We start from the raw sequence: 8,623 nt of genomic DNA on the forward strand, positions 1-8,623 counted from the left end.
CTCATTGCTACCAGTCATATCACCAATACCAAATTTGATAGAGAAAAAAATACAGAAATATTTGAAAAACAGGCATAAAATAGATAATAAAATCAGAAGACAAAATATGGATGCTTATTTATTTACCTTAATGGGCTAGGCTGAACATCAAATGGAAATTCTTTATTATATGTGAGAATATTTTTTAGGACTAGAATAAAGACATAGACAAACAATAGTCTTATATCTTAGTCTTACATGTTATGTAAGACTTATATATTAGTTAGTCTTATATGTTATATCTTAAATTGATACTTTTAATCATATTTTATAGTGTATTAAGCACACATTAATATATGTATTTTAAATTACGAGCTTCACTATCATTTTAAGACTCTGCAATTGACTACTGAGTGTCTTAGCAAAATAAAAATATCCATAGTGGACTGCAGGTACCAGTATTTTCAGAGTACTGTAAGATCTCCAAGGAAAGTCTCAGAGCCCTCATAGAAAATGAACCATAAAATAGTTCTCCAATGTACAAGGTCCTAGGTGATATGGGGTTCCAGTGAAAGAGAATACCTCTTCTCCTGAAGTATTTTAATTAAAAGATTGATACTGAAGATGACTAATTAAAGAGAAATAGATAATCAAATCTTATTCTTTATCCTAAATAGATTTCCCTCAATAATTATCACACTGGTAAGGTTTGTAGCAGCAAGGTTATAATTCCAATATTCCTTTTATGATGAAATTTATTGTATATGTGTGCACACATATATACATGCATATATATATATGTGTTTGTTTATATATATATGTGTGTGTTTGTGTATATATATATATACATATATATATATATATATATATATATATATTTACACGTGTGTACACACACATACACATACACACACACACACACAGCAGACTTTCTCCTCAGGGAAGTCATCAAACAACATAATGCTATCACCTCTTGTGTCCTGGTTGATTACTTTCTGGCATGTAAGCCTACAGACAGATGTTCTACAATTCTATCTGTATCTGGAAAAGTATTTTATGAAATTTATTGTTTCATTTCCCAATTTATGGGTTCCTAGTGACTACCTGCAATTATTTCAAGGTGAATATTTAGCATTATTAATTGGGCAACCCATGGTTTTTACTCTAATTACTCAGACTTTAAATTTGGAATCTTGCAGATTTCAGTTAAAAGGAGTATGGCATATTGGGTTCCTAAATAAGGAAATTCAAAAAGAACAGGTTGTAATTACATAACTTATTCCAATAGGAGTCAATCATACAGTGAGAAAGAAGTTGGAAATTTGTACCCAGATTCTCATTACTCACTCTTATTCTCTCTCCCTTTAGCTCTTTTTCATCCTTTATCTCTTTCTTCTTCTCAACAAATGCATACCGAGTACTCACAATGTTCCAATCACTGTTTTAGGTGCTAAAGATACACAGTAATCAAGAACTCATATTTGGACCTTAGACCTTACTAAGGAAAAGTAGACAATAAATATGCCAACAAATAAACAAGATAATGTAAGATTGATTAGTGGTATGAAGGATACAAACAGGATGCTGTGTAAAAGCAGAGAGAACCTGGTAGAGTAGCTAAGGTAGACAGGGTGCCTTTCAAAACTAAACTGTAAGAAGACATTTGAGCCAAGACCTGAGATGAGAGGAATCATCCATAAGTGGCTCTAGCATAAGGCTTCCCAGGTATTAAAGAACAGGCTGGAGCAACAACAAAGGTTCCAAGTAGGAAACAGTTTGCCTTATTCAAGGCACAGAAAGGACTGTGGGAACTTAAGTCTGACAAGCAAAGGGGAAGCAGCAGGAGATCAAAGTAGAAGGTTTAAACCAAAACCTAGCCCTACAATTACAACAATAACTTGAACATTTACATAAATACTCTAATCTCCCCAGTTCTAAAATAATATGCTACTTCCTTTACAGGCTATTGAGAGAATTACAGCCTAAATAAATGTATACAAAATGGCAAGGGAAAATCTAAAATGGACATTCACTCTCTCCATGACCTTTTTGATCTAGTTGACTAGAATCCTAATATTTCTTATCTCACTAAGAAGTACTGTTTATTTTTTAATACAAGAACATCTTTTCTATACTTCTGCATGATCATTGTTACTAAACTATTAAATCAACTCAATATTAATAAGTAATATTAATAAATATTGATCACTTACACAACAATGGAATAGATACCAAGAATGGGGAGCAGGTAACAAAAAGATCACGTCTCACTCATACCAGAAACAAACACACAGAAATGATCATATTGTAATAAGAGTTTAATGAAATGAGCAAAAAAATCAACCATTAAAAATGTATATAACAATAATTTTTAAAAGCTGATCCTGTTATGGTGGCATGTGTCTGTAATCCCAGGTACCAAAAGCCTGAGTCAGGAGGACTAGAAGTTCATCTGCCTAAGCAATGTAGGGAGACCCTGTCTCAAAATAAAAATAAAACAATAAAAGGGCTGGGGTTGTAGTTCAGTGGTAGAGTGCTTGCCTTGCACATGTGGCAATGGGTTCAATCCTTAGCACTACATGAAATGAATAAATAAAATAAAGGTATTGTGTCCATCTACAACTAAAAATGTTTTAAAAAATAAAAATAAAAAGGACTGGAAATATAGCTCAGTGGTAGAGCACCCCTGGGTTCAATCCCCAGTACGTCAAAAACAAACAAAAAAGTTGAAAAATATCTTGGTTATTAAGAATATCTTGGCTGAGTGTGGTAGTGCACACCTGTAATCCCAGAGGCTTAGGAGGATTAAGAATTCAAAGCCAGCCTCAGCAAAAGTGAGGCATAAGCAACTCAGTGAGACCCTGTCTCTAAATAAAATACAAAATAGGGCTGGGGATGTGGCTCAGTGGTTATCTTGCATTTGTATTGTAACAGAATAATTAAATAGTATTTTCATTTCTTTGGTATCAAAGCTCTGAAGAGGAAGTATTTGCTTTAGAATAATAGCTTTGTTATATTATTTTTACAAGTTAAAGTACTATGAAACATTTAATTTATGTGAATAGCTTTAGAACAAATTTAAATAGCTTTAAAACAAATTCTGTTTTGCTTTCTATAACTGTATTATAGGTTTACATTTTCAACAACTATGGAATAACAGATTCTATTGTTCTTTTAAAATAGCTTAAACTTTACATAGAGTTTTCTTTCTACCAATACTAGCAATGATGTCTTAGGAGGAATTGAAGAGGAACTTGAATTTTACAAAAGACATTATCATAAGTATGAAGCATGTCATATGTTGGAGATTCATTGGCTGATTTGGTAGGACTTACACACTTTGGATCACTACATGGCAGACATCTGATGCTACTCCACCATGGAAAATTCAGCACTCCCAGCTTTTCTCTTGGAGCACAGACCTACCAACCTCCTGAAGCTAACCCTCAAAAGATGACACACAGGCAAATATCAAAATGCATTTTGCTTTTGGTGACTGACATGTTTCATTTTTGTGGTAGGAAAATGGGCAGCTGCCTCAATTTTGAAAGGTTATTTTTTAAATTATAGGAAAAGATTCTTTCAAAACATTCAAATCTATTTAACTCAACACAATCTTGCCAAGTTCATACTACACTTAAAGCATTCAATAGGCTCTGGGGTGGGGGAAGAGTTCATTCAAATCTCTTTGAGGACTAAAACAAATACAAGTAAAAATAACACATGTGAGAATCTGACAATGGATAGTTAAAATGATTCTATACAGGAGAGGAGGCAGAGTTTAATTATGCCTCTATAGAGAAAGCAGAGAAAGCTTTCAGGGAGAGGTGGGATTTCCTGTGAAGCCTTGAAGGGTGGCTTAACAGAAGGGAATTTTGCAGGGTGGTGGTGGGGAGATATGCTTGAGTAAGCAGCAGTACATTACTGCAATTAACATAAGAAAAAAATGGCTCAGACTTTCACAATCATAGTTTTAGTATTTTCAGCAGAATTTAAAAGATTTCAAAATGTTCAAGTAAAGAATACATCAGCCTAATAAACCAGCCAAGAGCTAGTGATGTAGATCAGTGGTAGAGGATTTGCCTTATATGGGAAATGCCCTGGGTTCGATCCCCAGCACCACACACACACATTAAATTTAAAAAAAAAAAAAACTTTTTTTAAAAGAAAGGAAACCAGTTAAGTTCAACATATTAAAAGTTAGAATTCACTATTTTCCTTAGAAGAGGCTTAACGTTTTAAAAAGAAAGCTTGAATAAGTATACTTAATCTGAAATATTACTAAATACCAATTTGTAGGAAATATTTAATTCCAACTCAATAATTAACTCACAACAAGTGCCCTGCTTGGATAAATTCCAAATTACAGAGTCTACCCTACTGAAATACAGAATACTCACTTATGTTTCTTTGAGAAGCAACAGCAAATTAAAATCATCTAAAAAGATAACTATCAAGAAGGGAAAAGTACAAATGAAAAACATTATATAAAGTATAATAAAGTGAATCTCCAAAATGCTCTTTCCATTTCTATTCCAAATCTTTTTTAAAAAGGCAAAAAAGTAATAGATTTTAACCTGATCTTCGACTAATACATGGGTCAATAATTTCTTAGGAATTTGAACTGGAGAGCTGTACTTAGGAATGATGTAGTACAGCACCACTACAGGTATTACTAACAGCATAGTGAAAGAACCAATCCAGGTGACCCTAAAACTCATTGCTGGGATTTACAAGCTAGTGTCGGTGTTGTCCTTAGCAGAATGTTACTGAGAGGATTCGAGTGCTTAGCATATAGATGCTATTCTAAAAAAAAAAAAGGCAATTAATGAAAGATCTTGTGAGGCAATAGAAGTACTTGAGTATGCTCAGAGGAAGAGAAGAGATAATAAATATATGAAATAAACATCCACAGTCTTTACGGCCACTCTGTGTATCTATAAGATTCTTAAATTTTGTTTGGAAACAAACAACTAATAGGAAATAGTGACTGAATAAGAAGCCAAAATCCTAATAATTTTTATCATAAAAAACTGAGGGCTGGTGACATAGTTTATGGTAAAGCACTTGTCTAACATGCCCAAAGCCCTTAGTTCAATCCCCTGCATCATCTCTCTCTCTCTCTCTCTCTCTCTCTCTCTCTCTCTCTCTCTCTCTCTCTCTCTCACACATACACACACACACACACACACACACACTCACACACAAACATAATTTTCAGTAGAACCACCGTACAAACAACTGTTGCAATCTTTTATTTAAAGCCATCAATGTGTTTTTCTCAAAATAATCTTATATGTAGTCAGTCATAAAAGATCATATATCATATGAGTCCATTTAAATAAAATGTCTACAATAGGACAATTTATAGACAGAAATCAAGGCTATGAGCAAATATAAAAGTTCATAACCTCAAAGAGAAAATCAGCGTGCCCATGTATGCTACAAATTTCAAGACTGAGAGCTGCAGGGGATGCCAACATTTTGAGAACTCATCACATTAGGCACTAGTTAAATGATGCTATAGTTCTTAGACAAAAATAAGTGCTTTGTATCATGAAGTTCTTAAAAACTGTGCTTTTGCTTTGGGTAAGAAAAAAGTAATGATAAAACAAGATTTGTGTGCTTGTTCTTCCCTCTACCACCCACCACTTTCTTCTCCCAGATAAGCGTGTCAGTCACTGGCCCACCTATAAAAACCAGCTTCTCATGGAGGCCACAGGGGGAGCACTCTTCCCCCACAGCCCTCAGCAACACCCTGCAGACCAAAAGTACACTCACTTATTTATCTAGCAGGAAGCAGTAGCTCCTCACTGGAATGTGAATCCCAGGAGAGCAAGGACATGTCTGACCTCCTCTTACCCTCCGCATGTCTAGAAGAATTCTTGGAACATAGTATAATACCCACAAGATTAATCCACATCTTAGCACATATCAGAACTCTGATCCTTTTTATGGCTGAACCATATTCAATTGTAGGTTGATGCCACATTTTGTTTGCCTGCCCACATTTTGTTGTGGATTTGTCAATCTTTTGTCTGTCGTGAATAAGGATGTCATAAGCATAACTATACAAACAGCTCCTTAAGCTCCTGCTTCCACTTATTTTGGATATGTATCCTCTGATACTTGTTCTTAATGCAGACATTACAAGTTCACAGTCAAGGTTTTGAAGGGTCCCATTGGCAGGTAAAGATCAGGCATTGAACCTGGGGTGAGTGCTTCCCATTCACATATTTGTGACAGTTCACTCTTTGTGTATCCTTGTTAGCTGTATCAGTAGATGAAACCCACGCCCAGGGTCCAAGCAGACCTGGAGGGTGCTTTCCCACCTGTAACCACCATCTACCTTGTAGATGTCATTTACGAGGCTGACATTTCAACAAAATTGACAAGCTCACAGCACAGGAGGAAGAAAGGGCTGGCCCTTGGCCATCTTAGCCCACAGGTAGCATAGTCTAGTCCATGGGGCAGAACTAGTCACACAGCTCAACCCAACTATGAAATAGTAGGAAAGTGCAAAGAGTCACTGTAATATTTAGTGAGCATTTGCTGTCTGGGCTTAACCCATTATCACTACATCAGAGAGACCCGTTCTAAAGGAATAAACAGGAGGAGCATTTTTAAAGGATGTGTATGTAGCAGAGAGCTTCCAGGTGTCCCAGTCTAAACCCAGAACATTGTATGCTTGCCCAGATCTCCTCTCCTCTTCCGCATCTAACGCTGGCTCTAATCAGACAAAAATGATGTGTCATCCAAAGTAGCATTTTGTAAACAGTATAAGATAAAAATGGCAAACAACCAACCTCATTGTTTAGTAGAGAATAGAAATTAAATTTTCAGAATGAAGGTTATATTTAGATAAACTTAGGTCTGAAGCATCTGAAATGAGTGTGACAAAAGATTTTCCTTAAAGGTAACAAATCCAATAAGAATGGAGACAGAAAATCCTCATGAGCTCTAGCCATCCCTGTGACACTCTTTTGAAGTTTGAATCTTCCTAGTTGGGAAATAAATAAAAAGATTAATAATATATTGCAAAATAAATCCCTCCCCTGGCTGCAAAACTTGCACAATAAAGTTTGTGAATTGCCTCAGACACCAGTGACTCTGTGTGAAGTAGAAAGATCCAGACACAAATGAAACATTGGAAGAAAATAATCCAGGCCCTGTTGAAAAATATATTTCCAAAGCCTCAGTCCCCCGCCCCTTTTTTTACTATACCAACCTATAAATAATTATGAATTAAATAAGTGATGTTTCATTATTAATTGTAACGTTTTCTAAAACTGTTAAACTCCAGGTCTGGAGACCACACTTGACCTACTTTTGGTGGTCTGCGGCCACCAAAAGTTTTGTTTTATTCGAGGATTTCTTTTAATTGGGATGAGGACAACAGGGGGTTAAAGCAGTGAATCAGAACCTTCATCATTGGTGAAGTTCCACAGCTTCTAGAAAAGTCCACCATCTGTCTCTAATGATAGTCATTCAACAAACTTTAAACTGAGCAATTGCATATGCCAGGCACTCTCCTAGACTCATAGGATACATCAGCAATTGAAACAGGTCAATGTCCCTGTCCTCCTGGAGCTTCTTTTCTGGAGGAAATTAGAAAAGAGGATTTTAGAAGCTCTTTGTTTATTTAACTTATTTCTGTTAAGCAGAAAATTTTTGTGACAGCACAATGTTAGGAAAGAGTTTTAAACTTTTTTTCTGGCACTCACTTAGAAATAGTCACTAAAAAATTCCATCTTTGCTTCTACTTGTGGTATTAAAAGCATTTTATTCTTTTCAGAATCTGTAGAGATTTCTTATGATAAGGAATTATTCTAAGAAGCAAAAAGGGATAAGCAGAAGCATAAGACATATCTGTAAACTGACCCTGTGGTGAGTGCCCTCCACACTCTGGTTTCAAAGTAAAATACTATGATCTGTGCCTCAATGGTGGGACAATGCCATATTAAGGCATCTCGACAAATAGAGAATAGTCTGAGGCTCTTATTTTCACTGAATAAAAGCCCCTTGGGATTTATACATGTGCACTAATTTTTAAATCACAGTGGGAACCAAGAGCAAACATCAATTGCTATGGCAAAAAGGGTTATTTAATCCTGGTCCTGAGAATCAGTGTCCTTAAAGGATAAGAACTGGGCTGGGGATGTGGCTCAAGTGGCAGCATGCTTGCCTGGCATGCATGTGGCCCCGGGTTCGATCTTCAGCACCACATACAAAAAATAAAAATGTTGTGTCCACTGAAAACTAAAAAATAAATATTAAAAAAATTCTCTCTCTCTCTCTCTCTCTCTCTCTATCCCTCTCTTTAAAAAAAGGATAAGAACCCACCCAAAGTCACCAGGAATCCAGAGGTAAGAATCAGTGTACACTGCCTGTTATGGCTTAGATCTGAAGTGTCTCCCCTCAAACTTAATGTATTAAAAATATGGTCCCCAATACAGCAAGGTTCAGATGAGGGGCTTTTAGGCAATAAGTGGATCATGAGGGCTCTGACCTCATCAGTGGATTAATCCACTTATAGCTAAATGGACAACTGGGAGGTGGGACCTAGTAGGAGGAAGTAGGTCACTGGGGGAAAGTCCTGGGAAGGAAGTGTTTCTCTTGTCTCTGGCCCCTTCCCCTCTCTCCC

This window comes from Ictidomys tridecemlineatus, unplaced genomic scaffold (genome assembly GCF_052094955.1).
Source record: "Ictidomys tridecemlineatus isolate mIctTri1 unplaced genomic scaffold, mIctTri1.hap1 Scaffold_407, whole genome shotgun sequence".
In the NCBI taxonomy this organism is placed as follows: domain Eukaryota; kingdom Metazoa; phylum Chordata; class Mammalia; order Rodentia; family Sciuridae; genus Ictidomys; species Ictidomys tridecemlineatus.